This window comes from Lygodium microphyllum, chromosome 23, assembly GCF_053477565.2.
Source record: "Lygodium microphyllum isolate KBCC chromosome 23, Lygodium_microphyllum_v1.1.10, whole genome shotgun sequence".
NCBI classification, from domain to species: Eukaryota; Viridiplantae; Streptophyta; class Polypodiopsida; order Schizaeales; family Lygodiaceae; genus Lygodium; species Lygodium microphyllum.
Genome location: NC_141157.1, coordinates 125,116,246 through 125,131,641, shown reverse-complemented (window position 1 = coordinate 125,131,641; position 15,396 = coordinate 125,116,246).

Here is a 15,396-nt window from a genome sequence, read left to right as displayed (position 1 = left end):
GAGAGAAAGACTAGAATTAGATTTTTTCATTCCCACAGTCATTTCACGGGCAAAGACAGGTGATGAGATATATCAAGAGGGAGAAGATCAGGGATAACATCAATTAGGTAGGTTTTTTGCAGGCAGCAAATCATCATCATCAACATCTTGGCGCATTTTTCGAGCGCAAACTGTCCACGCTTCCTTCATCCTCTCTCTCTCCACGATTTCATGAGAAGTTTCATTTGGCATAAAATGTCCAAACTTCAAAAGGCATGCCCAATTTTGACCTCTCAAGTATCCACCTCTTTGCATCTTGACCATTTGTTGGCTCCTTCCTCGTCCGGCATCCGATTCGAGCTCTGAAAAATCCTGGGCGTCCGGCTTGACATCCCGCATTGACTAGCATCTCCTGACAACCCACACGGAAGTCTGTAAAATTATCAAAAATCCACTATTGTGGCTCGGGTGCCTTTTAAAAGTCATCTTTCACTTGGTGCTTAAAATTGTCCTAGCTGGAGCCGCCACCTTCGATGTTGAATATTTTTCCCCTAAATCCCAGATTTTTTGGCAAATTTTAGGCACATCCTGGGCTCAAAACTCCACTCTCACTCTCTAGGGCCCAAGGAAGGAGAGCCACAAGAGCATAGGGGAGAGGAGATGCAAAGGCTAATTGAAGAAGCAGGATCAACCTTTGAAATGGTGTAGCAAGATGAGGAGTTAGTCCCACACCCTCTCTCTCCACGACGAAGTATAGAAGGAGGTAGACAACACTACAAAAAGGAAAGAAAATATCAAAAGGAGAATAATGAACATATTGGACTAGGCACGGAGGAGCTAAGAGCTCAACTAGTAGTGGCCCCAAAAGCACCCATCCCCCTTCAAGAGAAGATTGTTTCCCAATAGATTGGAATGCAAAACTCATAGTATGGGAGCAGAAGGAGAACGGTCATGAACCCTTCTCCTTTAATTTTTCCCCACTACATTGAGCAGAGTTCTATCAACCAAGGTGGTGGAAGAGGTGATTAATGTAGGAAGAAGGTTGGAAGACATGTGGATTGTTGAAACAGAGAAGAATCTTACCTTCTTAGGAATAGAGGCTCTTGACTACTGGGAGAACAAGATCATGGAGGTGCCCGGAACGGTAAAGGGTTATGAGTGCCAGCCAAGGTGGAGAAGGAAAATCTGGGATGGCAATATGGACTCTTGGATATTGTTTTGCAACACCCTACCCTTCAAGAGAAATAACCCCACTTACATGCCATACCCTAGAAGGGTAGGAGTGGACTTCAATCCAACTGTCCATGTCCGATATGACTTTCCAAAAATCTATAATGTCAACACCACTAATCCTAAGGAAGCACTCACCTTTCGTGAGCATGAATTGTATGCCTCTATTGACCATTTCCTCAATAAATTCAACTCTTTCCCTCGAACCCCACTTTCCTCAAAACTTGTAATTACCTTAGGCTCCTTAGAGTATTATTAAGGCAAGACCCTATTCCACAAGAATACCCCCTCCCGCCACTATTTTTTAATCTCAATGCTGGCATATATAGTTATGCAATGGCTATGCTAATGATGTGTGCTGTCCTCTTACCATTTTTTGCATAGCCCTCTTAGACGACATGAGCGACAACTGTTTTGCTAGTTGCAACCAACCGGTTTTGTCCACAACTCCCCTCAATGTTTGAATGAGCCTAAAATGATGTATGTGGAGCCCCAAGAGGAATACCAAGGAAAAGGGGATTCTACTGCAAGAAAATCTATCTTGTAACATCAACAAGCTTTTATTTCATTATTTTCATGACCAAAACAGAGAAAACATAAAATCTTCACGCAGCATCATAATAGATATCTACCACAAATTTAATAGAATCAACCATAATCTTCAACATCTTCACAGAATCCATCAATAGAATAAGGAACATAAAAGAATACACAATTTTTGAATGGAAATCAATCACATAGTATTCATCTTCAATGTCTTCATAGTTTTCTCTCTCAATCTCTCATATACAAATACACTATTTTGATAGAATTGACTCTCTCTCTCTCTCTCTCTCTCTCTCTCTCTCTCTCTCTCTCTCTCTCTCTCTCTCTCAATAGTACATCATCTCCTCACTACAATACTCAGTAATGACTCTCAATAATCCCTCTTAGTTTGTGGATGCACCTCCCAAGAGGTATTTCTGATGCGAAGAGGCACCAGAGCCACTACAGTGTCTCTTCATGGCTTACTACTGTCACTGTCACTTCAGTCTATCTTCAGTCTTCATCAGCTGCTTCTTCCATTTAATTTAGCTCTTTTGAACTTAGATTCATCCTTTCCAAAAGTTAGAAAACTTTCCCAAAGACACACATACATTCTAGAGAACACTTACAGAAGATCTACAGAACAGGAACTGAACAGATACAAAGGCTCTACGGAAGGTTTACAAAGGGTTACAGAAGGTCATCAGAGAACATCAAATCCTCATAACTCATACTAAAACCATTCCAAACTATCAAAAAATATTCAATAAGCTTCCAAAAGATTTCAATCTTCATCAATCATCAATCCATGCTTCACAGAGAAGAAAATCCAAACAAAACAGAAGCTATACAGAAGGTATACAGAACCAATCAGAACCTCAACAAAACCTATTAGAACATCACAGAGCTTCATATCTCCACTAAAAATCATCATGAGCTTCCAAAACATAATCAATATCATCCAAAATACTCTCAAACACTTCCATTAACAAGCATACATCACTCTAAATCCATTAAAAATCAATCATTCAGACCTCAAAAATAATAAAAACCAGTCTGTCTTTTTCCACTCTCAATATATCCCCACACTTAGAAAGGAAATGTCCTCGCGACCTAAGGAAAATAAGAATATAAGTTCACTAAAGAGCTCAATTTAATCTTCTTCATTATCTTCAATAATCTTGCCAAACCACGACCCCAACTTATCACCTATATCTCTAGAAAAGAATACTTCCAAAGGAAAACTTCGTTATTCATTAACACATTTGATCATCAATAAAAAGTAATAAAAATTTTGTAAAGGGTATAATAGGTTCTTTAGCTTTCCATCATAGGCTTTCCATCCACTATCAATAGTTGAAAAGAGCTCTCGAACAAATTATTCAATCAGCACGAACTCATTACATACAAATTATTACAATACACACACAAACACCATCTGAATGACACCTCCAAAAAGAGATATATATATCATTAAGAATCATCCAAAATACATTGCAAAGGCATCAATGAAGGTGATCCTTTTGAAGGCTTGGTGATTACGAAAACAATCCATGGAGAAGGATTCGTCCACAAATGTCTTGGGAGGATTTTGAAAGAACTGAAGGCAGCACATCATTTCTAGCAAAACAAGGTATCTGCTAGGTAGACATAGGGCATGAAAATATAGGACATCCAACTATTGGGAATCAATGTTCACATTGACATTCATACAAAGCTTTGGAATAGCCTTTTGATCATTATGGGAATGCCTATGCATATATACTAGATACCAAGCAAAATGAGCTGTCAATCTCACTGAAGGATCTAGAGATTGTGAATATTGGTGAGAAAAATGGAGGTAATTCTGGTATGCTTGACTAGCAGTTGTCTAGTCCCTTGGAATTAATGGCCAATTAATTTGTGGTCTCGTGAGAGAATCAGTCGAGCTCCATCCTCTTCTTCTCGGAATCTTCTCATCAAATCCTTCGTACCCACTAACCAACTAAGGGGGTTGAGAAATAGAAGTGGCAGGAGATGGAAGTGGAATAAGTAAAAGAGGATGAAGAGATGGGTAGGAAAAATCATGAAAGGAGGAATAAGCTAAAGAAGGAGTGACTGAAAATTTAAGTGAATCAGTTAGGAAAGGTGTCAATTAATAAGCAGGAAAAGTAGAAGGCATATGGATAGATGGAGAAGGGCATGGTGGAGAAAGAGAAAATACTCAATCTTCAATGAAAGAACAATAGGTAAATATAGGAATTTGAGGAAAACCCTGAGGTTGGAAAAGGAGAGGTAAGATAGCTGCTGAGTTGGACTGATAAAGGGAAAGATAAGTATCATAGCAATGGGCCATTTGTTAGATCGTCTCTGGTAGGCATCAAAGAAGGATTATTCAAATGGATGGTTCTTGGAAAGATAAGCTAGGAGATCCACCTAGAGTTGGTTAGTGCTCCGCATATAAGTAGAAGTTGTATTCTAACATTGGTCCATGACCACAAAATCAATCATTGAATTCCATGAAGTGTTAGGGCAAGTAGCCACTTTAGAAGAGTAACACTTGAACATGTCATCTATCCTCAACTCCAAATAGTTGAGATATAAGACATCTTGCAAAACCACATCCCCCACATACCAAGCCAGATCTACATCATCTGAAATCAATAGATCACCTCGTAGATACATGTAAGACAGCAACATGGTATCGGTCATCACATAATTTTCAAAGACCATATGGACAACTTCTGTCAGCAAATCAGAAGACCAAGCCCCACTCCAACTATCATCACCTCATAGATACATGTAAGACAGCAACATGGTATCCGTCATCACAGAATCTTCAAAGACCATACGAACAACTTCTATCAGCAAATCATAAGACCAAGCCCCACTCCAACCAACCTCTGGAAGAGGGAGATCCATCGTTGAAAGCTTCATATAGAAGACTAACTTCTGCAACTGATAGTGGACAAAGAAGGAATGGTCCGGAGGAACATACTCCTAAAAGTGCTCAAATGTAGACCATAACAAATCCATCCTTGACTACAATCTTTCCACTTTATCTTGAAATAATGGACATAATGTGGCCTGTCTCTGGAGAACTGCCAAGTCTTGCTGAGATATAGAAGGAATCATAGGGACATTGGGGATTGGAGGAATGGACCGTGACTGCGTCAGTTGGTCCTGCAACTACTTAATCTAGGAAGCTTGTGATTCTAATGTATTATGAGCAGCCTGCAAAGCTGACAGTTTTGTATCTAAAAGAGTCTGAAACTGTTGAGCTTCTTTGGACATTTTCTCTTTCTCTTCCGAAACTCTAGTGACCTCTGACTGGGCTTCTGCTAACTGAATCTTCAAAGAATATATTTCTTCTCTCTGGATCTCAATCATTTGGGTTTGCTGCTCCATCTGCTTAAACAGATCGGCAAGAGTGTCTTTAGCAGAGGCTAACTCTGAGGTTGCCTTATGTAACTGGTCTTTGGATTGCATCAATTCTTCATAGAAAGAAGCATATAACTGTTGAACACAAGCTGTCACACTGAGAGTTCAATAATAGGGGGAAGGAAAAAGAAAAAAGTGGGGGAAAGGCTGGCGGGATATGAGTGTCAAATTAAACAAGAATTCCAATGAAAATAGGGCATGTTCACATGGAAAAATGTGAAAAATTGGCCCGAAAACCCGCAAAATTTAATAGCGGATGAACCGTGCATCAGAATGATAGGAGGTAAAAAGGAAAAATATCAGGGAAAATGGGTAGGATAGGGTTGGCACATTAGATCAGGGTTTCGAAGCAATAAAGATACATTCACATGGAAAAGCGTCCAATTTACAAGAATTGCTTCAAAAATTAATAACTTTAGAACCGTTTGTCGGAGTAGGGGTTTGTAAAAAGGAAAAATGGGCAGTTCAAAGGGACAAACATGGCTGTAAGGTTGGATGTGATTCTCAGTGAACGTAGGGTGGGTTCGTATGGAAAAATCACAAAACAAAGAATAGAGGCAAACGGTCAAGATACATCTCCGAGGACAGAGTGAAATAGAACGAAAGAGTGGGGAAGAGACCCCCTCAAGGTAAAAGGAAGTCATGGCATAGATGCATGATCATAGCAGGGTATATGCATGGGGGTATGCAACATAGACGCGCAGGGACGCGTCCCCACACTTAAAACCTTAGCAGGAAGGGTAAACCGAACATCAAGGACCTAATACCACACATCAGACCAATCACAAATGTCCCCACACGTAAGGCATAACCGTCACTGAGAAAAAGAAGGTGTAGGGTTAGAAAAACTTGGCCCATATTGACGAGGAGTAATGTTGACTATCGAGGTTGCGTCTCGTATCATTGTCGGCTGTAGGAAGTACCCAGATGTCTTCACATCACACGTCCTTCGTGGTAGGGACCATGGGGCAGCAACCAGGAAGATAGCTCGTTGAAGGAATCGCAAGAAATTCGTCGATGACGATGGATATTGCACTCAAATCACGATCACTCAAATGGAATGAAAGAACAGTCACTCGCCCCATTACTAACATCACTCGAGGAAATAATGATGGAAACCTAGATCTCACACCCGGTTTAGGAATCAACAAGGGAATGGTGCAAAGGGAGTATGCTAGGGTGTACAGTTGATGGTGCATTAGTGCGTCCAATCCCGTCTGGCATAAGTGTAAGCAGGAAGGCCAGGGAGCCTTGCAGTGCAGTGTACAGAACAGAGTGATGTGTCCTATGTTGATGGCAGAGACCCAGCCCGTGGGTGCATAGGGAAACAGAAACGTACCTGACTCCAATGGTCGTAACGTCCCTCAATCCTCACCTCTCGATAATTGATTGAAGAAACACCAGTCACACTCAGCCCACCCTCTGTCTCACGCTCTGTTGAAAGATACAGAGGGCAGCCCATTCTTGAAACCCACTGATGTAATCCTCACCGTCACTTGTGCAGAGGTTGTATGCCTTGTGCGCAATTGATGATGCAACTATGCATCATGCCCTGTGCCGGCATATAGTGCAAGAAGGAAAGCCAGGGAGCCTTATGGTGCAATGCACAAGAAAAAATCGTGCGTTGTGCATTGAGAGGCCCATCCCGTGCATGCAACACTCTGTTCACACATCTCACCTCTCATTTGATTTGAAGGGAAAGACTGGTCACTCAACCCACCCTCTGTCTCACACTCACTGATAGATATAGAGGGCAGCCCATACTCACGTCCCCATCCTGTTAGGATGAAAGCTCGCATTACTCAAGGGGTTGGTGATGAAGATCAGGTTGGCTATTGTTGTCATCAGGATCTTGAAGATGAGGCGTACCCAGGGAGGTAGCCTGCAAATCTCATACTTCAATGATTTGTAAGAAAAGTCAACTGTTAAGAAGGACAGACTGACTGATATTGCAGAGACAGCGCGCCAAGGGAGGTGGCTTCAAATTACTTGCTGGAAAGGTACTTCTGATGAATCAGCTATCCTGAACTACAGGGTGTTACCACCTTTTCCACAGTCAGCTTCCTGCCCAAGGGTGTTTCCAGGAACGAGGCCTGTTATGATAGGGAATTTCTTCATTTTCTCCCATAACAGTTGTGTGTTGTTTTTCTTTTCTTTCTTTCTCTTTTATTTCTTTTTCTTTTTTTTTTCATTAAGAAAGAGAATGGTGGCAATACCATGTGTCAGGACCAACCTCGCCACCATTGTTGAATCAGACAAGAAAAGAACAAGGTCGGGTTGAGAGGTATGATGAAATGAGTGTGGGAATGAGTGCCTTTTATGGGCTTACAATAGGTCTGGTATTGATAGGTGGAGAAAGGTGGAAAGTGACTATGGTATTCACCTTTTGTGGTTTTAATAAACCATGCTGCTCCTGCCTCTGTCTTCGGCTCTGTGACTATCTCTATTACTACTTCTATGACTGTCTCTGGCTCTATCTCTGCTCTGTGTCTGTTTTGTCTCTGTTTTATCTCTATTACTGTCTCTGCGACTGCCATGTAACAGGGAGAACAGTACATCCATGATTCTATTTCACTATCAGAGGTGATTTCAGAAGTCAATTCAAGTTGAGGCAGGAGGTATTCTCCCATGGACAAGACTTTGCTTCCCTTGGTAGTTGGCTTACAGTGCCCACCACTGTTAGGGACTGTGCCTCTATTTTCTTGGGAAAGATCTGCTTAACAGCCTCTTCGTCTCCTGATGTACCATCCGTTATCTCGTTGGAGGAGTCAGTTATGACTTCGATGGATGTGGATCCATTTCCTTTTTGTGATCCATACAACTTCAACACCACTTTGTTGGGTCCTCTGCCTAGGGTTAGGGTTCCTTTGAACCAAGCCAAGGTCTTGCCAACAGCAAAGGGTATGAGGTCTCATAAGAATTTGGTTTGACCACCAAATATGTTAGCCAGTAGTCTCTTCCTGCAAGGATTTTTTTTATGTATGGGAGGATGCCCAATAGTTTAATTCTACTTTGGTTTTCCAATCTCATAAGCCACTGTGTAGGTTGAATTCCTTGCAACCCTAAGTCCATTGTCACATTCGTCATTATATTTACTGATGAGCCTCCATCAATCAATGCATCTGAAATAAAGTATCCTTCAATCCATACACTAATCTCTTGGGTTCCAGGATCTAGGAAGGCATTAGCCACATCTACTTCCTTTATAGGCTCCGGGGCCTTATTGGTCTTGGGCATTGTTGAAGGAACAATCCTTAGTCCATGTCTTCTTGTCAAGATGCTTTTGAATTTCTTTCGATGGCTAGGAGACCGCATCAGCAACTGTCAGAATGTTAAGTTAGGTTTAAAAGTATCTAGGTCTTTTACCAAATCATAATCTTTGATAGGATCCACAGGCTTCTCCAGCCTGCTGGGAAATGGGGCTACATCCATTTTCATCTTTTCTTTTTCTTCTAACAATGGTAGCATCGGCACTTCCTCTGTTTCTGGAGGTGCTTCTGTATCGTCTATCTCCTAGACCTCTGTTCTTGTTTTTAGGACTGTCTCTGTAACTCTCTGTGGCACTGCACTGCTCTATACTGCATTGTTCTATCCTGTACTTCTTTGTCCCTCTGTTTTGACAGGTTGAACATCACAGTCTTGGTAGGAAAATTATTTTCATTCTGAACAACTGGTTCCTTCTTCTTGGTGTGCGTGACAGCGGCAACTTCCAACTCTACCAAATTGGAGGCAGGCTCTTGTGCCTTCTGTTGGCTATCAGTGGCATTGGCCTTGACAGGGGTTGGACTTGGACAATCCTTTGCAGTGTGGCTTTCTCCTTTGCATCGACTGCATAAGGGATTATAATCCATAGATCGTCTAGGGTTTGGACAATTCGGGGAGATATGACCCTTTTCTCCACATCTATAACATTCCACCTCTGATCTCTGACCACCGCCAGACTGTCATCCTCTGTAACTTTGAGAGGGAAACCTCCTTGGACCGAAATTAGGACCAAACTTCCTAGGCTTTGGTCCAATATCTTATGTTATCATTTTGGATTCTAGCAAGTTGAATCTTGCATTTTCATCCTTCTGTCTTCGTTCGTGCATCTCTCTGAGAGAGCAAATATCCTCTGTATGGTTCTTCCACAAACAATAGGAACAGAAGGCTCCAGGAATGGCTGGTTTTCGGGTACATTCAGTGGCTAAATGTCCCGCTTGATGACACTTTCTGCACCATGTATTAGAGTGCATCACATCTCTTCCCGCTCCCGCAAGAGTGGATATATTGGCGGTATTCACCTTCAGCGTCTGTAGCTGCTTTGTAATCACATCCATAAGCTCTTTCTTGATACTTGCAACTGAGTTGGATAAGTAGTCCTTTAGATTTTCACCTCCTAAAGTGCTGCTTGTAGTAGCATTTTGGGAAGCTTCTGTAATTACTGCATACACTAGTTGGGCCAATCCAAAAGGTCCTCTATTCTAGTTCTGATTCAGAGCTCCTGCTGAGACTTGGGATTGTTGATTTCAATTGGTAGGGTTCCACTGTTGTTGAGTCGCCATTGGAGGAACTGTTTGAGGCCACTGTTGTTGTGGTTGAACCATCATTTAAGGCATTGTCATTTGTGGTGACCACAGTGGATTAGGTGCATTATATTACTGCACTGTTTGCATCTGAGAATAGGGGTAGGAAACTGTCCCTGGGACTGCATTTGGTGGGTATACCATTCCTCGCATGGGAGAAGGTAAGACTCCTCTTTCTGGAGTCATTGACAACCTTGCTTCAACTTCATCGTACAATCTTGCACATTTCACTGCAGCTTGCAGATTTACTGGTCTTCTCAATTCCATGAACTTGCAAACTTTTGGTTGTAGGCCTCTGAGAAACACTCCTTTCTGGATACCTTCATCCAAATGATGGTTAGTCCATCTCTTCAAGATGGATTCCATTCATGAGATATAAGCTTCTACTCTTTCTCCAAAGGACTGACTTAGGTTCATGAACTCCTCTCGCATCCGCTCTTCAAAACCTTCATGCCTGAATTTAGTGAGGAAGGCCTCGTCCCATGTGCCAAAAGTTCTTGCTGCTTGTCTCTCATACCACTAAAATGCCGCGCCCTTGAAAGTGGTGGGGAATATTGCTAACCAATGCTCAGGGGTTCTAGCATTGTTAGCCACACTTGTTGCTACCATGAATTCTGCTACATGAAGATCAGGGTCTTCATTGTACTCTCCCTTAAAAACTGGCAATGGGACTACATTTGCTGGCCTATCATCAATATTTCCAGGACGAATCTGACTAGGAAGGGAACCTTGAGTCGCCATGGGGACTTCTGTAAAGAGTGCTTTTAGGGTGTCAAAGGAGGCTTTTGCTGCGAGCTCGTTCTCAGCTTTGATTTTTGCCTTCTCCCTTCTCATGTACCTCTGGACTCGTTCTAACGCTTGCCTCTTGATTGCATCATTCATGAGGGGCTTGGCTCCAACCAGTTGGTCTGTACTCAACACGATAGTATTAGAGAGGGCTTCAGTCTCTGGGGGATTCTCTGGCCAACATCTCCTCTACTTCCTTCTTTTCAACATCTCTAAATTCGGCTTTCAAACCACTACAGAGGGGGAGATATTCCGTTTTGAAAGTATCAAAACTCATTCTTCTTAGGATCGTTGTTGTGCCATTATAATAATGCCAGCTTCTGAGGGTTTCAACAGTGTATGTTGTGAAAAACACTATGTCTACTAGCTTTCAATGGGTTGCTAATTGGACAAATAGAAGATTGTCAGTGCACCAAGCATCCCATATACCTTGTTGTTCAGCATCCACGAACAAATTCCAACTCTTTTCCTTCTTGTTTTCGTGAACCTCTACAAACCTTGAATCCTGAAGCTTCTTCACAATCTCCCACTTGATGATGTTTGGAAAATTCTCAATGAATGCTAAATCTTTAATAGATAGTCATTCACTCTGCTTCTGCTCTCCAGTTTGTTCCCAAACAATTTGCCACCAAGATGCACGTCTATGTTGCTTCAACAGGAAGAGGAAACAGTCCACCGCATAGAGCATGCATCATGATGGTAATATGTTTCCGCCATTGTGGGATGAACTTCTTGTGGAAAGTGGATTTGATAATGAGAATCTCCAACTCTTCAGTGAAAGAAGGAACTTTGCAAACATCCATTGAATTCTCCTCTTCTTGGCAATGCCATTTCCCTCATTTAGCCTATTCTGATGCTTGCTGATGGCAAGGTTTCCCGGCTGCGCACCAAAAACATGGAGCCCCAAGAGAAACACCAAGGAAAAGGATATTCTACTGCAAGAAAATATATCGTGTAACATCAACAAGATTTTATTTCATTCTTTTGATGACTAAAACAAAGAAAACATCAAATCTTCACGCAACATCATAATAAATATCTCCCACGAATTTAATAGAATCAACCATAATCTTCAACATCTTCATAGAATCCATCAATAGAACAAGAAACATAAAAGAATACACTATTTTTGAATGGAAATCAATCACATAGTATTCATCTTCAATGTCTTCATAGTTTTCTCTCTCAATCTCTCATATATAAATACACTGTTTTGATAGAATTGACTATCTCTGGCTCTCTCTCTCTCTCTCTCAATAGTACATCATCTCCTCACTACAGTACTCAATAATGACTCTCAATAATCCCTCTTAGGTCGTGGATGCACCTCCCAAGAGCTATGTCTGATGCGAAGAGGCACCAGAGCCACTACAATGTCTCTTCATGGCTCACTACTGTCACTGTCACTTTAGTCTTCTCTTTAGTCTTCAGCAGCTGCTTCTTCCATTTGTTTTAGCTCTTTTGAACTTAGATTTATCCTTTCCAAAAGTTAGAAAACTTTCCCAAAGGCACACATGCATTCTAGAGAACACTTATAGAAGATCTACAGAACAGATACAGAACATGAACTGAACAGATACAGAGGCTCTACAAAAGGTTTAAAGAGGGTTACAGAAGGTCATCAGAGAACATCCAATCCTCATAACTCATACTAAAACCATTCCAAACTATCAAAAAATATTCAATAAGCTTCCAAAATATTTCAATCTTCATCAATCATCAATCCATGCTTCACAGAGAAGAAAATCCGAACAAAATAGAAGCTATACAGAAGGTATACAGAACCAATCAGAACCTCAACAGAACCTATCAGAGCATCACAGAGCTTCATATCTCCACATAAAGTCATCATGAGCTTCCAAAACATAATCAATATCATCCAAAACTCTCAAACACTTCCATTAACAAGCATATATCACTCTAAATCCATTAAAAATCAATCATTCAGACCTCAAAAACAACAAAAATCAGTCAGTCTTTTTCCACTCTCAACAATATGCAAGGGAAAAGATTTCTTAGTAAGTCCCTTAAACCCCCCACTTCTCCCTCTCATGACCACAATGACAAAGATTAGCTCCTTGTTACAATTTATAAATTTTTTTAAAAGAGAGAAAAAAGAATAAGAAAGATGGAAAAAGAGAGAGAAAAGAGAAAAAGGAAAGGACAAGAACAAGAGAACAGAGAAGCAAATCACAAGAAAAAACAAGAAACTCATGACTATCACAGTCACTACACCTATGGGTCCTCAAGTTAGGTGGGTCTGGTGGCTTTGGTCGGCCAGCTCCATCCCTAACCCCCTAGCCCATTTTGATTCTCCACTTCACGCTTAGGGAACATCAAGGGTAGAACGTACCTAGGGAGGTCAACCTCGCTTATGGTTAGACCTGTCTCCCTAAGCTACACCCATTGCACCTTCCTCCCACACACACTGGGTCCTGAAGTGTGGGACAATACCATGCCTCCATGTGGTTCTCGACCCAGCTCCTAATTCCACTGGCACGAGCACAATGCACTGCACAGTAAGGTGGACACATCCCCTATGTAAAGCACTTTTCTTCTCTTTGTAGATACATTTGAATGCTCCCAACCAGCGACATCGGAGGCTTTGCCATCAATTCCCACAAGGCCCCATCATGAACTCACACAACTACCCTTCAAATCATCAATCCCTTTCATCAACAAAAACCCGTAAGTGCTATGGGACTAGCACTTGACTAGGAGAGGGGTAATGTTAACCCCGATGCAAGATGGAAAAAAGAAAATTCAAAATATGGAATAATGCAAAAAAAGGCAACCCAATAAACGAATAAGAGAGGAAAGGCCAAAAGTGCAAAAGGTCAAATTGAAGGTAAAGGCGCATTTTAAAATGCCAAGGCGTCACCAAAATTTTGTAAAAGAGCACCAGGCTCTCTTCTATGCAAATTGTAAAATCTAGATGAGCACATGTGAAGGGATAAGGCAACTAGAAGGGAATAAAGAAAGAGGACCTTGGCAAGATACCCAGACATGTAAAAATGGGGATGGGTGCTCGAGGGATTCAGAGCTTGTATATAGACTCAAAAAGTGAATGAGAAGCTCATTCTTTGTGTGTGGCCAAAGTGACATCTTCTTCTTCTCTTCTCTTCTCCCCTTCTTGCTTGTGTACTTGTGTCAAAAAGTGAGTGTGAGGGAGTGAGTGTGTGAGGGTGAGGCACCCAGGAGGAGAAGCTCTCCATCTTCTCCTCTCTCCTTGTCTTCTCTTCTCTTCTCTTTTCTTTTGTCGCATGCGGCTATGGAGGATGGAGCTTGTAGGAGGAGACCTGAGGTTGCTTGAGCTTGCATCTAGGATTGTGGATTCACCAAAGTGCTTGAGGGAGGAGTCCACTCATTTGGGCATCAAGGTAAGCTCACTACACCCGCAGGATTGGAAGCGCATCAGCTAGGTGAGAGATCGCCATTAGAACTCGCATGGAATGCTTGAACAATAAGCGGTCCATGGGTCTTGGCGATTGAGCATGATCTCCCACTACATGCTATGACATGTTAAGATATACAAATACATGGCCTTAGGATGCTTGTATAAAGTAGTATTCAAATGCTAGGTCCACTACATAGGTAAGAAACCTCACATGTCTCATCATAATATGACTAATAGATCCTTTAATCGACTTTATTGCCACCATGTGAACCTAGGAAAATGCTAGCCACATCAAATGCCATCTATATCCAAGACCATGTGATGTAATTAGCCACACCTTATGAATGTTCCTAAAAAAAGTGTTAATTAAAGACACCCAATATATCACCACAACTTTCATCAAGAATCGATAAATTGTTAAAAGTCTAGGTTAGTAAGTCACACAACAATCAAAGGTACAGGATGTCATTTGACATTTTGAGACATGAAGGTCTAATTGGGTATAAACATCTTATCACGATACCACACATATAACCATCTTACTAGAATAGCATAAGTATAAAGATCTCACAAGAATGAAACACACATCACAATTGAGTATAAGCATCTTACCAAAATACCACATGATTTGATATCTATACTCACTATAGGGTGCTATGTGGTTAAGCATAATACCCACAATCCATTGATTAGAAAAGAATTCCAAAAAAATAGAGAGCCAATTATTTCAAGAGGAAGTAGACAAAGTAATGTATTTTGATTACTAAATACTTTGAGGGCACATCAATATATTGCATGAAAACTTATATGTCAATAGATAGTTACAAATGAAATTGAAGAGACGATTACTTAGAGACAAAGTGGAAAAAATAATGTAAGCCTTGGTGCTCACAATCATGAACATTCTTGAATAGAATAGGTATAAAATCTTACTGGAAATACCACACATCACAATCGAGTATAAACTTCTCACTAAAATACCACAGAATATCATATCTATAATTGACACATGGTGCAATGTGATTAAGAATACTACTCACAATGCATTGATTAGAAAAGAATTATGAAAAAAATAGAGGGGAAATTATTCAAAGATGAAGTAGACAAAGTAATGTATCTTGATTAATGAATAGTTTGGGGTCATATCAGTACATTGCATGAAAACTTATGTATCAATAGATAGTTACAAATGGCATTCAAGAGACAAACTAGACAAAATAATTCTATATTGATTAATAAATAGCTCAAGAATACATTAGTATATTGCATGAAAACTTATATTATCAAATAGTGACAATCAACAACCAATAGGCATGCACAATGGATCCCATACTTAATCAAGTACTTGTCAACAAACTCCTTTGACACATATTCACTACCACCATCAGATCATAGGCATGAGACATAACAACTAAACTCTTTATCTGCATGATGTTTAAATCCATAAAGCTATCAAGAATTTTATCTTTGTGTTTGAACATGTCCCAAATCAAG